General features: G+C 41.5%; 1 long non-coding RNA gene across 2 annotated transcripts in view; it reads left to right on the top strand.

The window, feature by feature from the left end:
• Window positions 1-22,164, top strand: part of LOC132402469 (uncharacterized) — a 43,922-nt gene extending 21,758 nt beyond the window's left edge. For both annotated transcript variants that reach the window (XR_009514912.1, XR_009514911.1), the window contains 3 exons: window positions 17,417-17,482; window positions 20,858-21,021; window positions 21,625-22,164. This is a non-coding gene — a long non-coding RNA (uncharacterized LOC132402469). The remainder of the gene's footprint in view (window positions 1-17,416; window positions 17,483-20,857; window positions 21,022-21,624) is intronic.
• The last annotated feature ends 1,061 nt before the right edge of the window (window positions 22,165-23,225 follow it).

The following is a 23,225-nucleotide window of genomic DNA, read 5'->3' as shown; positions in this document are numbered from 1 at the left end:
CAGTGGTTGACCACCATACTACATCCTGGAGACTGAGAGGCCGGGCTCAGACCTCAATCACCTTTATACAGGGGTCTGTGGGAGGAGCCACAGGAGCAGTCAGCAAGGGGGGGTGTCCAGACAGGTATATGTAGTTCACCACAATCAGAAAGGCCAACTCTTATTGGTTTGTATCTAAGACGTTCTATCAGAATTTGTTATATAGGATTACTTTAGTCTTAAGCTTAGAAACAGTCCATGCTGAATTGAGAATCCTCCTGTCATTCCTCACCTAAACCTGTCACTGAAGCTCTCTATTCCCTTTCCACTCCAATAGTTATTCAGCCTCCCCTTGGAGACATCTGCAATATTTGCATCAACTACTCCTAGTGTTGTAAGGTTCCTCATTTTCACCACTGCATGGGTTTTGATAGCCTCTACATATGCTTTCCACAGATATGGGAGCATTCCGTATCCATTCCATTGAAAACTTCCATAATTTTTAAAACATTTCCTGGGTTGTTCATCAGCTGTCCTCAAGAGTCTTTGTTGCAATTGATGTGTTTGTAATCTGAGATCTCTTTATTCGTCTATGGAATTAAGATTCATGCCTTGCAAGTAATAAGTCATGCTCCTGTTCTTTCTGGTCCAAAATTGCATTGGGAAAATGTAATTAGATTAAAAAACAATTAATATGAGAACATGTACATTCAGTGGCCACTTTATTGAGTACACCTTAAGCCTGCTCCTTCATGCAAATATCATGTAGCAGCAACTCAATGCATAGAAGTATGCAGACGTAAGTTGTTGTTCCAACCAAACTTCAGAACAGAGAAGAAATGTGATCTCAGTGACTTTGACCACAGAGTGATTGTTGCTGCCAAAGGGGGTGGTTTGAGTCTCTCAGAAACTGTTGATCTCCTAGTATTTTTACACATAACAGCCTCTACAGTTTTCAGAGAATGGTGTGAGAAACAAAAAAAAAATCCAGTGAATGGCAGTTCTTTGGCAAAACTTCTTGTTAATGGGAGAGGTCAAATGAGAATAGCCAGACTGGTTCAAAATGACAGGAAGGAGACAGTAACTTAAATAACCACACAATGATGTGCAGAAGAGCATCTCTAAACACAACATGCCCTGCATTGATGTGGATAGGCTTCAGTAGCAAATGACCATGAAGGTGCACTCAGTGGCCACTTTATTAGGTACAGGAGGTAATTGATAAAGTGGCCACTGCGTGTATCCAAGGTTATGAAAGAAATGGTTATGGATACACGGTTTCTTGCACATTGGGAGATAACTCCACTATTGAGAAGGGAGTGAGAAAATGGGGACCTACAGCTCAGGAAACTTCTTGGTAAAGAGAGAGAGAGTTAAATTTCCAGATCAAAATTTCTTCGTCAGTACAGGTTAATTGAGACAACGTGCTAGCTGAGTGGATCAATAGGATAAGATGGAACAGGATGGAAAGGATAAAAAGAATATTTCTCATAGATTGAGTCCAGGGTTACCATGGTGATGACCTGTTGATGAAATCATCGAGCTGAGTGGTTAATGAGTGCAATAAAGGAAATGTTACAAAGGTTTACCAGCCTTATTCTTGGGATGGGCTTATGGTTCCATGAGGAGAGAGTAAACAAACTGGATCAATACTTTCTGGAGTTTAGAAGAACAAAAGGTAATTTCATTGAATACTCCGCATTTTTTTATGAGGATTGACAAAATAAATTCAGGAAAGATGATCTCACTGGCTAGAATGCTGGAACCAAGGAACACAAATTCAAATTTAGAGGGCTAACTATAAAAGAAAAATATTGAATAGATACATGGATGATACAAAGACAGGTGGAAGGGAAGAAGGTGTTGAGGAAGCAGGTATCTGCAGAAGGACTTGGACTGATTGAGAGAATGGGCGAAGTAGCAGATGGAATACAGTGTCAGGAAGTGTATGGTCATGCACTTTGGTAGAAGCATTAAAGGTGTAGACTATTTTCTAAATGGGTAGAAAATTCAAAAAAAGAATCAGAAGCTCAAAGGGACTTGGGATTAATTGTGCAGGATTCCCTAAAGGTTAACGTGCAGGTCGAGTCAATGCTAAGGAAGGTAAATGTCATGTTTGTTTTTATTTCAAGATGACTAGGTTATAAGAGCAAGAATATCATTCTAAAGCTTTATAAGCTATTGGTCAGACTGTACTTGGCATTTTGTGAGCAGTTTTGTGTCCCTTATGTAGGAGAAGATGTAAGAGTTAATGTATGAGGAGTGTTTGATAGATCCTCGTCTATACTCACTGGAATTTAGGGGAATGGTTGGGGGACAGGAATCTCATTGAAATCTATTGAATATTGAAAGGCTCAGATAGAATGTATATGGAGAGAATATTTCCTATTGTTGGGAAGTCTGGGACCAGAGATCACGGCCTTAGAATAGAGGGTCGGCCCTTTAGAACAGAGATGAGGTGGAATTTTTTTTAGCCAGTTTTTTTTTCAGCAGCAGGTGAATGTGTGAAATTCATTGCCAAAGATGGCTGTGGAGGCCAAGTCTTTGAGTATATTTAAAATGTAAGTTGAAAGGTTCTTGATTAGTTATGACATCAAAGAAGGTATGAAAATGGGATTGAGAGGGATAATAAATTGGCCATGATTGAATGGCCGAGCCATCTCGCTGGGCCAAAGTGGCCTAATTCTATTCCTATGTCTTATGGTCTAAATTTCTTCTCCCCATAATCTTTGCTACTGCAGTATGTCCAATCAAGAACCTATTAATCTCTGCCTTAAATATACCCAACAATCTGGCCTCTGCAGCTACATGTGGCAACAAAATTCACAAATTTACCACCCTTTGGCTAAAGAAATTTCTCTGCATCTCTGTTTTGAAAGGGCCCCCCTCTATCCTGAGGTATGTCTAAGACAGTGATTAGTATATTTCTGGAGGTTAAGGAAATAAATGGATATGTATTTATTATCAGAAAGTGGTGTTGAATTGAAAGCACAGCTGTGATCTGATTGAATGGCCTTCTCCTGGTTCTGTTTCTTGTGTAAATTTATGATGTGGTTGTTGACAGATGCATTTGTTAGCTTATCTGCCTATATTTCTGACACCTCTTGCTTGGTTTGCCCTGTTTGACAAGTCACACACTTCTGGATGAATTTAACCTTCATTAAATTTGACAAGTTCTAGTTGGTGTGTTAACTTGACTAATACCACATCTAGTGGAATAAGAGAGAAAGTCCGTTTATTATTTCCTGACAACTTTTGTGAATTGCTCAGCGGAGTAATTCCCGCAGCAGTCTTGTTTGTAATATACTAGCCTTTCTGTAAATATTGTCTATAGACAATAGACAATAGGTGCAGAAGTAGACCATTCGGCCGTTCAAGCCTGCACCGCCATTCTGAGATCATGGCTGATCATCTACTATCAATACCCAGTTCCTGCCTTGTCCCCATATCCCTTGATTCCCCTATCCATAAGATACCTATCTAGCTCCTTCTTGAAAACATCCAGAGAATTGGCCTCCACTGCCTTCTGATGGGGCATTCCATACCCCCACAACTCTCTGGGAGAAGAAGGTTTTCCTTAACTCTGTCCTAAATGACCTACCCCTTATTTCAAACCATGCCCTCTGGTACTGGACTCTCCCAGCATCTGAAACATATTTCCTGCCTCTATCTTGTCCAATCCCTTAATAATCTTATATGTTGCAATCAGATCCCCTCTCAATCTCCTTAATTCCAGCATGTACAAGCCCAGTCTCTCTAACCTCTCTGCGTAAGACAGTCCAAACATCTCAGGAATTAACCTTGTGAATCTACGCTGCAGTTCCTCTACAGCCAGGATGTCCTTCCTTAACCCTGGAGACCAAAACTGTACACAATACTCCAGGTGTGGTCTCACCAGGGCCCTGTACAAATGCAAAAGGATTCCCTTGCTCTTGTACTCAATTCCCTTTGTATTAAAGGCCAACATTCCATTAGCCTTCTTCACTGCCTGCTGCACTTGCTCATTCACCTTCAGTGACTGATGAACAATGACTCCTAGATCTCTTTGTATTTCTCCCTTACCTAACTCTACACCGTTCAGATGATAATCTGCCTTCCTGTTCTTGCTCCCATAGTGGATAACCTCACACTTATTCACATTAAACGTCATCTGCCAAGTATCTGCCCACCCACCCAGCCTATCCAAGTCACCCTGAATTCTCCTAACATCCTCATCACGTGTCACACTGCCACCCAGCTTAGTATCATCAGCAAATTTGCTGATGTTATTCTCAATACCTTCATCTAAATCGTTGATGTAAATCATAAACAGCTGTGGTCCCAATACCAAGCCCTGTGGCACCCTATTAGTCACCACCTGCCATTCTGAGAAACACCCATTCACCACTACCCTTTGCTTTCTATCTGCCAACCAGTTTTCTATCTTCCCCCCCAAAGCCATGAGCTCTGATTTTACCCACCAATCTCCTATGTGGGACATTATCAAATGCCTTCTGAAAATCGAGGTACACTACATCCATTGGATCTCCCTTGTCTAACTTCCTGGTTACATCCTCGAAAAACTCCAATAGATTATATTAAAAATCCAATAGATTTGCCCTTGGTAAATCCATGCTGGCTTGGCCCAATCCTATCACTGCTATCTAGAAATGCAACTATTTCATCTTTAATAATGGACTCTAGCATCTTCCCCACTACTGATGTTAGGCTGACAGGACGATAGTTCTCTGTTTTCTCCCTCCCTCCTTTCTTAAAAATTGGGATAATATTAGCCATTCTCCAATCCTCAGGAACTGATCCTGAATCTAAGGAACATTGGAAAATGATTACCAATGCATCCACAATTTCCAGAGCCACCTCCTTTAGTACCCTAGGATGCAGACCATCTGGTCCTGGGGATTTGTCAGCCTTCAGTCCCATCAGTCTACTCATCACTGTTTCCTTCCTAATGTCAATCTGTCTCATTTCCTCTGTTACCCTATGTCCTTGGCCCATCCATACATCTGGGAGATTGGTTATGTCTTCCCTAGTGAAGACAGATCTAAAGTACTTATTAAATTCTTCTGCCATTTCTCTGTTTCCCATAACAATTTCACCCAATTCATTCTTCAAGGGCCCAACATTGTTCTTAACTATCTTCTTTCTCTTCACATACTAAAAAAGCTTTTGCTATCCTCCTTTATATTCCTGGCTAGCTTGCGTTTGTACCTCACTTTTTCTCCCCGTATTGCCTTTTTAGTTAAGTTCTGTTGTACCTTAAAAGTTTCCCAATCATCTGTCTTCCCACTCACCTTAGCTCTGTCATACTTATTTTTTATTAATGCTATGCAATCTCTGACTTCCTTTGTCAACCACTGTGGCCCCTTTCCCCCCTTTGAATCCTTCCTTCTCCGGGGGATGAACTGATTTTGCACCTTGTGCATTATTCCCAAGAACACCTGCCATTGCTGTTCCACTGTCTTTTCTGCTAGGATATCCGTCCATTTAACTTTGGCCAGCTCCTCCCTCATGGCTGCAACACTGACACCTCCGATCTGCCCTTATCCTTCTCAAATTGCAGATAAAAACTTATCATATTATGGTCACTACCTCCTAATGGCTCCTTTACTTCGCTTATCAAATCCTGTTCATTACACAACACAAATCCAGAATAGCCTTGTCCCTGGTCTGCTCTCATACAAGCTGTTCCAAGAATGCATCCCTTAGGCACTCTACAAACTCCCTATCCTGGGGTACAGCACCAACCTGATTCTCCCAGTTCACCTACATGTTGAAATCCCCCATAACTACTGCGACATTACCTTTGCCACATGCCAATGTTAACTCCCTATTCATCTTGCACCCAATATCCATGCTACTGTTTGGGGGCCTGTAGACAACACCCATTAGGGTCTTTTTTGCCTGAAAATTCTCTGTCACTTCCCTGATCACTCAGTGAGTCTAATTTTCTAATAAGGAACAAATGTCAAATAAGTATTAACATACCTATCATTCATAAATAGAGGGTGATATTTTTATCCGTAATAAATGGGATTAGTATAGGTAGGCACTGAATGGTTGTGCTGGATGACTGTATGATCCATGGATAATATATGTAAATGGATGCAACCAATAAGAATGGTTTTGCTTGTTATTTTTCCAAGTTTTAGAAACATTTTATCTGTGTAGTGAATTGATGCTGAAGTTCTCCTCAGGGAAGAAACAACTATCAGCCAAGCAGCCATGCAATATTAAATTTTCAGTGGATTTGAATCAGTTCTTAACCCTAGCAAATGGACAAGGAAAAGAAAATCTGAATCGGAGAACAAAATCTTGGATCTCACCAGTGGGAAGGAAGGCATTTGGTCTTTATGGAGTTAGAGAGCACAGGAGCCGGCCTTTCAGCACAATTTGTCCATTCTGACCAAGGTTCCTTCTTGAGCTAGTCCCAGCCATCTGCATTTGACCCACATCTCTCTAAACTTTCCCTATCCTTTTACAAATAGTTTTTTAATCATTCTAATTGTACCTGCCTCTACAACTTTCTCTAACAGCTCATACTTGTACTGAATGCCTTGTCCAACAAAGCGTGCCATCTGCTTTCTCACCATCCTGTTCACTCTGTCACCAATCAGAGCAGCTTGTAACTTTCTACCTATTATCTCATATCCACATTAAGCACTATTTCAAATGGAATACCAACCATAACTAATTCTGTCAACAATAACTAAACCTGCAGTCTAGTCCTTGACACTTTGCATTATGTGTTTGTAAGGATGTACTGGGAAGTATGCCTTCTGTGTCCAGACTTTCATAATCTGAAGATTTGCTGTTCTGTTGTCTCTTCTGCCTTATTGGCCAATGGTGTATCTTTGTTAGGTTTACCTGATGTATCTGTTTAGTTATTGCTTCAGGTTTCTGGAGCTACAAAGCATAGACTTGAATTTTAAGATGATGAAATGCTACCAATAATACACTAGAGCTGGATGCAGTAATCTTTGTGGCTTCTTATTGCAAACAATACATTAGCGTAATATCTACCATTTCCTAATCATGGTATAATGGCAACCTGCATAAGTTAATTACAAGTCTAATGCTGATTTGCATTGATGGGTACTTTGCCAGGTTCTGAGAAAGGCTACAGTTCTGTTCTCCTTTCATGGAAGGTGGAAGGCTGCCTGTAAACCAAAGAAGTGCAACTGGTGGTGGGTCACAAAATCAGCAGCAGGAGCACAGAACAACAATCTGCCAAAGGATCTCAGCATGTCAAGCAGCATCTGAGGGAGGAAAGGAATTGTCAATGTTTCAGAATGAAACCCTGCATGAGCACTTAGCTGAAAGACTTTTTGGACGTGAGAGATAACTAAGGTCATTATCAGGGTTTAGTACGGTGGTTAATATTAATATCTGGTTTCTCAGAACACTTTTCCAAGAAGTTATTTCTTCAGCGGTTTGATCGGGGCATGGCTGTGCAGGAGTGTGGACGTCAGCCAGTGAGAACAGAGAGAGGAGTTTAAAAGGAGACAGCTTTATAGAGCGTGCATCAGAGGAGAGGGAGATAGAGTAGGAAGGCTTTGGCTCAACAGGGCTTCGGCGATAACGGGTCAAGGCATGGTAAGTTGCCTGTGTAGAATTCAAACAGGAAGAATGGGTGAGAGGCCAGTGTGCTGAGCTCGGTGTCAGATGTGGGATGTTCGGGAGAGTCGCTGCCTCATGGACAGCCACAGCTGCACCAGGTGCATCGAGCTGCAGCTCCTTAGGGACCACGTTAAGGAACTGGAGATGCAGCTCAATGACCTTTGTCTGGTCAGGGAAAGTGAGGAGGTGATAGAGAGGAGCTATAGGCAAATAGTCACACCGGGGCCTCGGGAGACAGACAAGTGGGTAACAGTCAGGAGAGGGAAGGACAGGAGTCAGAGGCTAGAGAGCGCCCCTGTGGCTGTAACCCTTGACGATAAGTACTCCTGTTTGAGTTCTGTTGGGGAGGGGGGGGATGGCTTCCTAGGGGAAGTGACAATGCCTGTGCCTCTGGCACAGAGTCTGGTCCTGTGACTCAGAAGGGTAGGGAAAGGAAGAGGATGGCAGCAGTGATAGGGGACTCGATAGTTAGGGGGTCAGACGGGCAATTCTGTGGACACAGGAAAGAAGCACGGATGGTAGTTTTCCTCCCAGGTGCCAGGGTCCAGGATGTTTTTGATCGTGTCTACGATATCTTGAAGTGGGAAGGAGAACAGCCAGAGGTTGTGGTACATATTGGTACCAAAAACATAGGTAGGAAAAGGGAGGGGGTCCTGAAAGCAGACTACAGGAACTTAGGAATGAAGTTGAGAAGCAGGACAGTGAGTATAGGAATAGAGTGAGGTGGAGGATAAATGTGTGGCAGAAGGATTGGAGCAGGGGCAGGGATTCAGATTTCTGGATCATTGGGACCACTTTTGGGGCAGAAATTACCTGTACAAAAAGGAGGGGTTGCACTTGAATTTCAGGGGACCAATATCCTGTTTGGGAGGTTTGCTAAGGCTACTGGTGAGAGTTTAAACTAGGATTGTTTGGGGGTGAGAACCAAACTGAAGAGACAGAGGAAAAGGCAGTTAGCACACAAATAGAGAACAATGGAGACAGTGCGAAAGGGAGGATGGACAGGTGATAGAGAAGGGACACACTTAGACCGATGGTTTGAGGTGCATCTATTTTAACACAAGGAGTATTGTGAACAAAGCAGATGAGCTTAGAGTGTGGATCAGTATTTAGAGCTATGATAGTGTGGCCATTACAGAGACTTGGATGCATCAGGGGCAGGAATGGGTACTTTGAGTGCTAGGCTTTAAATGTTTCAGAAAGGACAGGGAGGGAGGCAAAAGAGGTGGGGCATGGCATGTTGATCAGAGATAGTGTCACGGCTGCAGGAAAGGAGGAAGACATGAAGAGATTATCTACAGAGACTCTGTGGGTGGAAGTTAGGAACAGGAAGGGATCAATTACTCTACTGGGTGTTTTTTTATAGACCACCCAATAGTAACAGGTACATTGTGGAGCAGATAGGGAGACAGATTCTGGAAAGGTGTAATAATAACAGGGTTGCTGTGGTGGGAGATTCTAATTTCCCAAATATTGATTGGTATGTCCCTAGAGCAAGGGGTTTAGATATATAACCATATAACAATCACAGCACGGAAACAGGCCATCTTGGCCCTCCTAGTCCGTGCCGAACTCTTAGTCTCACCTAGTCCCACCTACCCGCACTCAGCCCATAACCCTCCACTCCTTTCCTGTCCATATACCTATCCAATTTTACCTTAAATGACACAACTGAACTGGCCTCTACTACTTCTACAGGAAGTTCATTCCACACAGCTATCACTCTCTGAGTAAAGAAATACCCCTTCGTGTTTCCCTTAAACTTTTGCCCCCTAACTCTCATTAATTATGTCCTCTCGTTTGAATCTCCCCTATTCTCAACGGAAACAGCCTATTTACGTCAACTCTATCTATCCCTCTCAAAATTTTAAATACCTCAATCAAATCCCCCCTCAACCTTCTACGCTCCAATGAATAGAGACCTAACTTGTTCAACCTTTCGCTGTAACTTAAGTGCTGAAACCCAGGTAACATCCTAGTAAATCGTCTCTGCACTCTCTCTAATTTATTTATATCTTTCCTATAATTCGGTGACCAGAACTGTACACAATATTCCAAATTTGGCCTTACCAATGCCTTGTACAATTTTAACATTACATCCCAACTTCTGTACTCAATGCTCTGATTTATAAAGGCCAGCGTTCCAAAAGCCTTCTTCACCACCCTATCTACATGAGACTCCACCTTCAGGGAACTATGCACTGTCATTCCTAGATCTCTTTGTTCCACTGCATTCCTCAATGCCCTACCATTTACCCGGTATGTTCTATTTGGATTATTCCTGCCAAAATGTAGAACCTCACACTTCTCAGCATTAAACTCCATCTGCCAACATTCAGCCCATTCTTCTAACCTGCATAAATCTCCCTGCAAGCTTTGAAAACCCACCTCATTATCCACAACACCTCCTACCTTAGTATCATCGGCATACTTACTAATCCAATTTACCACCCCATCATCCAGATCATTTATGTATATTACAAACAACATTGGTCCCAAAACAGGTCCCTGAGGCACCCTGCTAGTCACCGGCCTACATCCTGATAAACAATTATCCACCACTACTCTCTGACATCTCCCATCTAGCCACTGTTGAATCCATTTTATTACTCCAGCATTAATACCTAACGACTGAACCTTCTTAACTAACCTTCCATGTGGAACTTTGTCAAAGGCCTTGCTGAAGTCCACATAGACTACATCCATTGCCTTACCCTCATCAACATTCCTCGTAACTTCTTCAAAAAGTTCAATAAGGTTTGTCAAACATGACCTTCCACGCACAAATCCATGCTGGCTACACCTAATCAGATCCTGTCTATCCAGATAATTATAAATACTATCTTTAAGAATACTTTCCATTAATTTACCCACCACTGATGTCAAACTGACAGGTCTATAATTGCTAGGCTTACTTCTAGAACCCTTTTTAAACAATGGAACCACATGAGCAATACGCCAATCCTCCAGCACAATCCCCGTTTCTAATGACATCTGAAAGATCTCCGTCAGAGTTCCTGCTATCTCTACACAAACTTCCCTCAAGATCCTGGGGAATATCCTGTCAGGACCCGGAGATTTATCCACTTTTAAATTTCTTAAAAGGGCCAGTACTTCCACCTCTTTAATTGTCATAGGTTCCATAACTTCCTTACTTGTTTCCCACACCTTACACAATTCAATATCCTTCTCCTTACTGAATACCGAAGAGAAGAAATCATTCAAAATCTCTCCCATCTCCCTCAGCTCCACACATAGCTGACCACCCTGATTCTCTAAGGGGCCAATTTTATCCCTCACTATCCTCTTGCTTTTAATATAACTGTAGAAACCTTTCGGATTTACTTTCACCTTATTTGCCAAACCAACCTTGTATCTTCTTTTAGCTTTTCTAATCTCTTTCTTAAGATTCCTTTTACATTCTTTATGTTCCTCAAGCAATTCCTTTACTCCATGCTGCCTATATCTATTGTAGACATCCCTCTTTTTCCGAACCAAGTTTCTAATATCCCTTGAAAACCATGGTGCTTTCAAATCTTTAACCTTTCCTTTCAACCTAACAGGAACATAAAGATTCTGTGCCCTCATTATTTCACCCTTAAATGACCTCCATTTCTCTACTACATCCTTCCCATAAAACAACTTGACCCAATCCACTCTCTCTAAATCCCTTCGCATCTCCTCAAAGTTAACCTTTCTCCAATCAAAAATCTCAACTCTAGGTCCAGTCCTGTCCTTCTCCATAATTATATTGAAGTTAATGCTATTATGATCACTGGACCCGAAGTGCTCCCCAACACATACATCTGTCAGCTGACCTATCGCATTCCCTAACAGGAGATCCACACTGCCCCATCTCTAGTCGGTACTTCTATGTATTGTTGCAACAAACTATCCTGCACACATTTCACAAACTCTAAACCATCCAGCCCTTTTACAGAATGAGCTTCCCAATCTACGTGTGGAAAATTAAAATCTCCCACAATCACCACCTTGTGTTTACTACAAATATCTGCTATCTCCTTACACATTTGCTCTTCCAACTCACACTCCCCATTAGGTGGCCTATAATACACTCCTATCAGTGTTACTACACCTTTCCCATTCCTCAATTCCACCCAAATAGTCTCCCTAGAGGAGCTCTCTAATCTATCCTTCCAAAGCACCGCCATAAGATTTTCTCGGACAAGCAATGCAACACCTCCTCCTCTGGCCCCTCCTACACTATCACACCTGAAGCATCTAAATCCAGGAATATTTAGTTGCCAATCACACCCTTCCTGCAACCATGTTTCACTAATAGCTACAACATCATAATTCCAGGTATCAATCCACGCTTTAAGCTCATCCACCTTTCTTACAATGCTTCTAGCATTAAGATGGGGTGCTCCTAGAGTTTGTTAGGTGTGTTCAAGAATGTCTCTTGACACAATATGTAGATAAGCCTACAAGAAGAGAGGCTGTACTTGATTTGGTGTTGGGATATGAACCTGGTCAGGTGTCAGATCTCTCAGTGGGAGAGCATTTTGGAGATAGTGATCACAATTCTATCTCCTTTAACATAGCATTGGAGAGGGATTGGAATAGACGGGCTAGGAAAGAATTTATTTGGAATAAGGGGAAATATGAGGCTATCAGGCAGGAATTTCGAAGCTTAAATTGAAAACAGATATTCTCAGGGAAATGTACAGAAGAAATGTAGCAAATGTTCAGGGGATATTTGTGTGGAGTTCTGCATAGGTATGTTGCAATGAGACAGGGAAAGGATGGTACGGTAAAGGAACCATGGTGTACAAAGGCTGTTGTAAATCTAGTCAAGAAGAAAAGAAGAGCTTACAAAAGGTTCAAAAAATAGGTAATGATAGAATCTAGAAGATTATAAGGCTAGCAGGAAGGAGCTTAAGAAAGAAATTAGGAGAGACAGAAGGGGCCATGAGAAGGCCTTGCCAGACAGGATTAAGGAAAACCCCAAGGCATTCTACAATTATGTTAAGAGCAAAAGAATAAGACATGAGAGAATAGGACCAATCAAGTGTGACAGTGGAAAAGTGTGCATGGAATCGGAGGAGATAGCAGAGGTACTTAATGAGTACTTTGCTTCAGTATTCACTATAGAAAAGGACCTTGGTGATTGTCTGGATGATTTCCAGTGGATTGAAAAGCTTGAGCATGTAGATATGAAGAAAGAGGATGTGCTGGAGCTTTCGGAAAGCACATAAGTCGCCGGGACCAGATGAGATGTACCTCAGGCTACTGTGGGAGGCAAGCGAGGAGATTGCTGAGCCTCTGGTGATGATCTCTGCATCACCAATGGGGATGGGAGAAGTTCTGGATGATTATAGGGTTGCAGATGTTGTTTCATTATTCAAGAAAGGGAGTAGAGGTAACCCAGGAAATTATAGACCAGTGAGTCTTACTTCATTCGGTGGTATGTTGATGGAGAAGATCCTGAGAGGCAGGATTTATGAACATTTGGAGACGTATAATATAATTAGGAATAGTGAGCACGGCTTTGTGAACGGCAGGTCGTGCCTTATGAGCCTGATCGAATTTTTTGAGGATGTGACTAAACACATTGATGAAGGTAGAGCAGCAGATGTAGTGTATATGGATTTCAGCAAGGCATTTGACAAGGTACCCCATGCAAGGCTTATTGAGAAAATAGGAAGGCATGGGATCCAAGGGAACATTTCTTTGTGTACTCAGAACTGGCTTGCCCACAGGCAAAAAGTGGTTGTAGACAGCCATATTCTGCATGGAGGTTAGTCACCGGTGGTGCGCCTCTGGGAGGGGTCTGTTCTGAGACCCCTACTCTTCGTGATTTTTATAAATGACCTGGATGAGGAAGTGGAGGGATGGGTTAGTAAGTTTGCTGATGACACAAAGGTTGGAGATTTTGTGGATAGTGTGGAGGGCTGTCAGAGGTTACAGCGGGGCATGAATAGGATGCAAAACTGGGTTGAGAAGCGGCAGATGGGGTTCAACCCAGATAAGTGTGAAGTGGTTCATTTTGGTAGGTCAAATATGATGGCAGAATATAGTATTAATGGTAAGACTCTTGGCAATGTGGAACATCTGAGGGATCTTGGGGTCCAAATCCATAGAACACTCAAGGCTGCTGCGCAGGTTGACTCTGTGGTTAAGAAGGCATATGGTGCATTGGCCTTCCTCAATTGTGGGTTTTAGTTTAAGAGCCAAGAGGTAATGTTGCAGGTATATAAGACCCTGGTCAGACCACACTTGGAGTACTGTGCTCAGTTCTGGTCACTACAGTACAGGAAGGATGTGGAAGCCATAGAAAGTGTGCAGAGGAGATTTGCAATGATGTTGCCTGAATTGGGGAGCATGCCGTATGAAAACAGGTTGAGTGAACTCAGCCTTTTCTCCTTGGATCGAAGGAGGATGAGAGGTGACCTGATAGAGGTGTATAAGATGATGAGAGGCTTTGATCGTGTGGATAGTCAGAAGCTTTTTCCCAGGGCTGAACTGGCTATCACAAGAGGGTGCAGTTTTAAGGTGCTTGGAGGTAGGTATAGAGGAGGAGTCAGGGGAAAGTTTTTTTTAACGCAGAGAGTGGTGAGTGCGTGGAATGGGCTGCTGGTAACGATGGTGGAGATAGATACGATAGAGACTCCTGGACAGGTACATGGACCTCAGAAAAATAGAGAGCTACGTAATTTCTAAGGTAAGGACATGTTCGGCACAGCTTTGTGGGCCAAAGGACCTGTATTGTGCTGTAGGTTTTCTATGTTTCCAGAACAGAATCAGAATCAGGTTTTTTATTTCTTATAAATGTCATGATTTTTTTTCTGTTTTATTGCAGCACTACAGAGCAATGCATAAAATACATTATAAACTATAATTGGAAACATATATACAAACTTAAATAGTGCAAAAGAAGAACAAAAATTGTGAGGTTGTGTTCATGGATTCATGGACCATTCAGAAATCCGGTGGCAGAGGAAAGAAGCTCGTCCTTAAAATGTTAAGTGTGTGCCTTTGGGCTCTTGTTCCTCCTCTCTGGTAGTATTGATGAGAAGAATGCGTGTGCTGAGTGACAGGGGTACTGCCTTCTTTTTTGAAGAATCGCCAATTGAAAATGTCCTTGATAGTGGTGAGGATAGTGCCTCTGATGGAGCTGGCTGAGTTTACAATGCTCCGCAGTTTTTTTTCCGATCCTGTGCAGTGGCCCCATACCAGACAGTGTTGCAACTAGTTAGAATGATCTCCGTGGTAAAACTTGTGCTAGAGTCTTTGGTGGCGTAACTGAATCCCACCGGGGAGGTGTAGAACATAAATTCATGTATTTAAATAAATTTGAAACTGTGGTTGTGTTAGTAAATTATCTGTACGACTATTGATTATTCAGCTCAAGGCACTTCTCTCCCACTGTCCACCCCAGTCTTTGTTAGGGCCCTACAGTCTTATTTTCCAATGACAAACTTCCTGCCCTTGCACAAGTGCACAGAAATAGCACTGCTAACCCCACACAGGCTTCAAAAACACTTACAGAAATTGGCCAAAGGAAACTCCATAGTCAGACTACATAGACAGCAGTCTACTTGCATTTCTTAGAAGATACATGATTGAATCATGTCGCAGTGCTCGGGTCAGGAAGTTCAACGATTTGTCGTTGCAGAAGAAGATGCTCATGATTATTAAATCAGATTTACATGTTTCTGTTGTAATTCTGACACATACAAATATTTCTTGTTACCACATTTCCAGCTTTTACAGTTGGCAATGCTTGTTGTAAAAGGCAAGCATGGGTGTCTGCAGAGCTGCTTTGCTGTGAGTAGATTTGGTAGCTCAGACAGTGGATGTCAGATTGGTGAGTTACTCTGAGATCCCTCTGTCCATCAATTCTCTCAAAGTTCTTGCTATAAACTGTATACCTTCTTCTTGAGTTTGACGTCACACTTGTCCTGATTAAACTCAACTGCCATTTTTCCATCCAAAATGATTTACATCTTGCTGGATCTTTTGACAACCATCCTCACTATCCACAACTCCACAAATATATGCGTCATCTGCAAACTTACTATATTTTCATCCAAACTTTTAATAAATGTTACAGAGTCTCAGCTCTGATCTTTGTTGAACACACACCTCTGGTCAGAAAAAAACACTCCCCTCTGTCATTTGCCACAACACATTCTGCAGATGACAAGCTACAATATTCTGGAAACTGGGGCCGATGCAAATTCAGGATATGGTCAGGTGCATGATCCACCTGCTACTAGTTTGCATCTTGACAATCTACAGTGGATTCCTTATCTTTCATGGTATTGCTGTTAGAATTCACTGTTAGTTTCATCATAGGTTGTAAGTGCTCATCTATGTCTATGTCTTAGAGACACGCTGCACAGGAAGAGGCTTTTTGCCACAGTGTTCTGTGCTATTGCTGCTCCTTGTATCTCCTACTGGTGCTGCACCTGTAGTCATTCCTGCTGACTCCGAACAACCTGCTCCTTATCTGGCATCCAGTAAAACACACAATAAGAGGCAGCAGTGTAAATGCAAATGTCAGAACTCTAAAGTTGAGATCAGACTTAAAACCTACAAAGTTGTCAGTATCATCTTAGTCAAAACACAAAAAACTTAGCAGGTCAGGCAGCATCTATGGAGGGAAATGATCAAGGTTTTCAGCTAGAGATAGAGGGACATAACTGTACATCAAGCGATTTTATGGTTAAAAAATACTATTTAAGATGTACTTAATGATATCCTTCTCCATTTCTAAAAGTATTTGCATGAACAGCAGCCAAAGGTAAACATCTATTTTGAAATTTCAAGCTGTTAACGAAGCTCTTTCCTTTTCTGATAACGGAGGAATTAAGTAGAACTTGTGTTGTACCTGATAGCTGGAAAAATTTTGAATACAGAGTGGCAATATTTTATTTTAATTTATTCATTCACAGATGTAAACATTGCAAATGATGCCAGCATATATTGACAGTCCTTAATCCAGCCAAAGAGGCAGCCAATGGCCAACTAATATGTGACCCTTGAACTCACGTAGAGGCCAGAGCAGATCAGGATGGCAGCTTCTCATATCTGAAAGGCATAAGTGAGGCAGATCGCTTTTACAGCGTTACTTTGCCTTGGAGCTAACCAATATTAAGACTGGTTGCTCCGTAAATTCTAGAACTACTAATCACCTGAATAAGCTGCCATGAACCGGGGGTGAGGGTGAAGAAATGGGATTTAAATTTGCCTCTGTATCAATGGTTTAGTGGCCAATAATTGAGCTACGCTATAATCATTCCCCAAAGCTGCCCACATAATCATGCAACTGCTTGAGTTTTGCACATCCTCAGCTTTGCCTTGTTTTACAGAGCCTATTTATTTGAAATATAAGGTCACACTCCTGCAGTGGCTTTCTCATCAAAGACAGAGAGAGAGAGAGTTGGGAAAGGGGACCAGGTCTGAAGGAGTTTCTGGGTCTGTGTGCTGATCAGAAGGTTTCCCAGGAAATGGTGCTGGGTGTTGATCCTGCCACCTATCATGTGTCAGCTGGGGCCTACATGCCAAAGGATTTTCCGATGCCTCTTGCCAACTTCCTGTTCTGAACAGCAGGGTGGTCAATAAATAGGGTTTTAATGAGGTCTAGCTATATTAATCATCCAGCTCTCAGTTAATGTGTGGGCAGGCAGGAAGTTATGTTGCCAGCATAATTTCCCAAGTGTAGTTAAACATAAGATGGGCAGCCTTGCATCTTAGTGGAATACTGTGAATCCCACAACTTCAAATGGAAACTATCTAATATTTTTCAGAGGATGTAAATGGCTGGTATGTTAATCTGTTCTCATTTTTACAGGAACTATCCACTTGTAATTGCACCAGTATCAGGGATAAACAGTTAAAGGCATCTTTTCCAGGAAAGGTATTTTGTGTAATGCTTGATGGATTAAAAATCATCATGAAATTTCAGAAGAATGTGTTGGTACTTCTGCAGAAAAATAAGTTTCTAAATTTAACTGCTTTGTTAATGAGGACTGTGACTTACTCAGTTTGCATCAGCTATACTATCAGCTCGAGATAATTTTACATATTAGGATGGAGTTAACAGATCTCCCGTAAACTCAAAGTTGAACTGTTGAAAATCTCATTCTTAATCCCACTCTACCTTGCCATGGTCCTTGGACTTTATTTGTTATTTGTCCACCTGCATTGCATTTTCTGCATTCTGTTTTATTTTGCTGCCTCATTGTAATTGGGTATGGAGTGATCGATTTGAATGGCATGCATAAAGAAACTCATCTGTGTATCTCCACGCACATGACAATGGTTCATTGGATCCAGTTAATATCAGAGGATGTCTACAATATACAACCTGAAATTTCTACTCTCGCAGATATCCATGAAACAAAAGGAAACCCTAAAGAATGAATGACAGAAAAACTAGAACCCTAAAGAAAACTAAAAGAAACACTAACAATACCAATAATAGATAAGAAAATATTCCCAATTTACCTCCTTGCTTCATTGTCCCTGTATTGTCTGAATTATAGCCAATAAACTTGAGCAATAAAACATACCTCTTTCAGAAATATTTGTGATATTCAGCTCTGAGCACTTCTAATGATTAACATCTAAAAAGATGTGTGACTTTCCAAAAGTTATGTTAATGGTCTTTCCAATCAAAACCCACATCAATAAAATCATACCTGTTACCCAAACAAATAACAATAAGAAGCTTGGATAGAGTTTTGCATAGTAGGGGAATTCTGGGGGAAAGGCAGGTGGGTGGAGGTAAGTCCTTGGTCAGATGAGCCATGATCTTATTGAATGGTGGAGCAAGCTCAACAGGCCAGATAACCCACTCCTGCTCTTATTTTTTATGTTATGTTCATTCCTACAGCATGTGTCACATCATAAAATATCCTGAGAAAATTCACAGTAATCACAGAAGAGTTTAATCCCACATTAGTACAGCTTAGACCATGGACATAGGAGCAGAATTAGGCTATTTGGCTCATCGAGTCTGCTCTGGCATTCAATCTTACTGATTGATCTTTTTTATTCCCCTCCTCAGCCCCATTCCCCAGTCTTCTCCTCATGGCCAATCAAGAACCTATCAATCTCCACCTCAACCTGGCCTCCACAGATGCCTGGGGTAACAACTCCACAAATTCACCACTCTCTGGGTAAAGAAATTTCTCCACTTTTCTGTGTTAAATAGACGCCTCTCTATTCTGAGGCTGTGCCCTCTTGTCCCACCATAGGAAACATCCTTTTCACAGCTACTCTGTCAAGGCCTTTCAACATTTGAAGGGTGCAGTTCATCTGGTCCGGGTGACTTATGCACCTTTAGGTCTTCCAGCTTTTTGAGCACTTTCTTGCTTGTAATAGCAACTTCACTCACTTCTCTTCCCTCACACCCTTCAACAACTGATACACTGCTAGTGTCTTCCACAGTAAAGACTGATGCAAAATACTCATTTAGTTCATTTAGGACATGTCATTGTCCCCTGTTACAATTTCTCCGGACTCATTTTCTAATGGTCCTGTATCCACTCTCATCTCTCTTTTATTTTTTATATACTTGAAAAGAGCTTTTTCTATACACCTTGATATTGTTTGATAGCTTGCTTTCATATTTTGTCTTTTCCTTCCTAATGATTTTATTAGCTGCTTTCTGTAGATTTTTAAAAGCTTCCAAATCCTCTCTCTCCCCATTAATTTTTGTTTTGTTGTATGCTCTCTCTTTTGCTTTTACATTAGCTTTGACTTCCCTTATCAGCCACAGTTGCACAATTTTGCCATTTGAGTATTTCTTTGTTTTTGGAATCCATCTATCCTGTACCTTCCTTGTTTTCCCCAGAAACGCACAGCATTGCTGCTCTGCTGTCATTCCCGCCAGCATCTCCTTCCAATTTACTTCGGCGAACTCCTCTCTCATACCACTGTAATTTTCTTTACTCCACTGAAATACTGCTACATCAGACTTTACTTTCTCACTAACAGTTTTCAAGTTGAACTCAATCATTTTGTATTCACTGCCTCCTAGGGGTTCCATTACCTGAAGCTCCTTCATTACTTCCAGTTCATTACATATCACCCAATGCAGTGTAGCTGATCTCCTAGTAGGCCTAATGACAAACTGCTCTAAAAAGCCATCTGATAGGCATTCAACAAATTCACTCTCTTGAGATCCATTACCAACCTGATTTGCCCAATCTACCTGCATGTTAAAATTTCCCAAAAGTGTCGTAACATTGCTCTTTTGATACATCTTTTCTATTTCTTGTTGTAATCTCCCAGCAACTGTTGGGAGGCCTGTATATGCCTAGCATGACTGTCTTTTTACCCTTTTAGTTTCTTAACTCAACTAATAGGGATTCAACATCTTCCAATCCTATGTCACATCTTTCTGCTGATTTGATGCCATTCTTTACCAATGGAGACACACCACTCCCTCTGTCTACTTTCTTTTCCCTCCAATACAATAAGTACCCTTGGACATTCAACTCCCAAGTACAACCATCCTTCAGCCACGATTCAGTGATGACCACAACATCATACCCGACAAACTGTAAAAGTGCAACAAGATCATCCACCTTATTTTTTATACTCTGTACATTGAGATATAACACTTTGAGTCCTGTATTCGCTACCCTTTTTGATTTGGAATCCCTAATGCATTGATACTCACCCTGCTGGCTGCAATTTTATCCTATCATCTGACTGCTATTCCTGACTGCACACTATCTTTGCTTTTTTGCCATCCGATTTCTCCTGAGTCCCTTCACTCCAGTCTTATCTCCCAGTCTTATTAGCTTAAACCCTCCCCAACAGCTCCAACAAACCTGCCCATGAGAATATGGGCCCCCCTCAGGTTCAGGTGCAAACCATCCCTTTTGTACAGGTCACCCCCCCCCCCCCCCACCGATAAGATACCAGTGATTCAAGAACCTGAAGCCCAGCCCCCTTCACCAGCTTCTCAGCCTCACATAATCTGCCAGATTATCCTGCTTCTACCCTCACTGGTACATGGCACATCCATTAAGGGTCAACCAGCTGAAAATGGGTGTGTGAAGAGACCAGAAATGAAGTTAAAAAGTAGTCTTGGGTGTGGAGTTAAAAATGCAGAGTCCATGAAGGGAAATTAAAACAAACTCAAATTTAAATTAAAAAATTTTTAAATTAGATAAAAACTGTATAATTTGAGTCTCTTTTGAATATGAAGCTATTGTAAACTAGCAAGTAAATATCATAGAGGTTTTATGTTTTTCTGTTTGTGATTGTGAATCCAAAGGTCAACATCTGCTGTGAATGGCAATGCAAATTTCTTACATACTTTGAAGATGAATATGTAATAGATTACCTTCATTAAAGAACAGCATTAATTCAGAAGACTGAAAGCACCTTCTGCTTTTAAACTCAGTAATTCACATCAAGCCTTTTTCATCAATACTAAAGGTAGGGGAAAATTGAATCTTCCTCCACTAAAGTGTTATTGAAGTTAATTTATATGAAAAAAAACAACTCTGTGAAGTACACAAGCTCAGTTAAATAGCAGCAAGTGTGTATAAAATGCAAGATGCATGTGGTTATAAAAGAATGATACTAAATCTGTTCATGTATGTTAATCTTGTAAGTGTTGGATAGAACTGCTGATTAATTAGATTAACAGTAGGGTTACGGGTAACTGACCCTGTTGGTTTCTGGCTCATGGTGACTTGGGGTTGCTTGAAATTCCTGCAATGTTGAGACAATGATCTACGGATATTATTAATTTCTCAGGAGCTCCTGATCCCTTTGCATCATTACAGTGATAAGAGTTGTGCAGCACAGAAATGGGCCCTTTGGCCCATCATAGACATGCTGATCTGCACCGCGTTTCTGTTGGGTGTTGTCTATTGTGAGCTTCAAGTTTCTTGGAGTGAAGTCGTTAATATAGTCTGTCCTGGATCAATCATGCAGACGCAATAGCCAAGAAAGCTCACCAGTACCTTTACCTCCTTAGGAGGCTAAAAACATTTGGCATGATCCTTTTGACCTTCACTCGTTTTTTATTGATAGGTAATTGAGAGCATCCTATCTAGATGCATCACAGCTTGGTCTGGCAACTGCTTTGCAAGAAACTGCAAAAAATGATGGACACAGCTCAGTGCATCACAGAAACCAGCCATCCTACCATAGATTCTGGTTCACTTCATGATGTCTTGTTAAAACACCCAACATAATTGAGGACCCCACCCACACACAGTGTTCTTTCTTCGCACCCCCCACCCCCCACCACCTTCCAGGCTCTAGGATAATTTCTATCACACTGTTATGCGGCTATTGAATGGTTCCCTGGTGTGATAAAATGGACTCTTGACCTTATAATGTACTTTGTTAAGACCTTGTATCTTATTATTGACTTGCACTGCGCACTCTCTGTAATTGTAAGACTCTATTCTGCACTCTGTCATTGTTTTACCTGCATTACACCACATTGTAATCAATTAGTATGAACACTATGTAAGGTAAATTTTTTCCTATTGCACCTTAGTACACGACAATAATAAACCATTTTACTATTTACTATTTGCTGCATTCGGATTGTATATTTCTACGGCTTGCCTACTTAACTGTCTGCTTAAATGCCTTTTAAACATGATAACTGTATCTGATTCTACCAACACTTTTAGCAATGCAATCTAGATATTAATCACCCCTATATGAAAGAAAACTTGCCTCTTAGAGCCCCTTTAAAATACCCCTACCTATCTGTTTTTACTACCAATATTATGGTAAAAATAGACAATAGGTGCAGGAGTAGGCCATTTGGCCCTTTGAGCCAGCACCGCCATTCAATGTGATCATTGCTGATCATCCAGAATCAGTACCCCGTTCCTGCCTTGTCCCCATAGCTCTTGATTCAGCTATCTTTAAGTGCTCTATCTAACTCTTTCTTGAAAGCATTCAGAGAATTGGACTCCACTGCCTTCTGAGGCAGAGCATTCCATAGATCCACAACTCTGGGTGAAAAAGTTTTTCCTGATCTCTGTTTTAAATGGCCTACCCCTTATTCTTAAACTGTGGCCTCCGGTTCTGGACTCCCCCCCCAACATCGGGAACATTTTTCCTGCCTCTAATGTGTCCAATCTCTTAATAATCTTATATGTTTCAATCAGATCCCCTCTCATCCTTCCAAATTCCAGTGTATACAAGCCCAGTTGCTCCAATCTTTCAACATATGACTGTCCCGACATCCCGGGAATTAACCTCATGAACCTACGCTGCACTCCCTCAATAGCAAGAATGTCCTTCCTCAAATCTGGAGATCAAAACTGAACACAATACTCCAGGTGTGGTCTCACCAGGGCCCTGTACAGCTGCAGAAGGACCTCTTTGCTCCTTTTCTCAACTCCCCTTGTTATGAAGGCCAACATGCCATTAGCTTTATTCACTGCCTGCTGTGCCTGCATGCTTACTTTGATGAACAAGGACACCTAGATCTCGTTGTACTTCCCCTTTTCCTAACTTGACACCATTCAGATAGTAATCTGCCTTCCTGCTCTTGCCACCAAAGTGGATAACCTCACAGTTATCCACATTAAACTGCATCTGCCATGCATCTGCCCACTCACACAACCTGTCCAAGTCACCCTGCATTCTCCTAACATCCTCCTCAT

The sequence above is a fragment of the Hypanus sabinus genome, chromosome 12 (genome assembly GCF_030144855.1).
Source record: "Hypanus sabinus isolate sHypSab1 chromosome 12, sHypSab1.hap1, whole genome shotgun sequence".
Taxonomy (NCBI): domain Eukaryota; kingdom Metazoa; phylum Chordata; class Chondrichthyes; order Myliobatiformes; family Dasyatidae; genus Hypanus; species Hypanus sabinus.
This window is presented reverse-complemented; position numbering and strand designations above follow the sequence as displayed.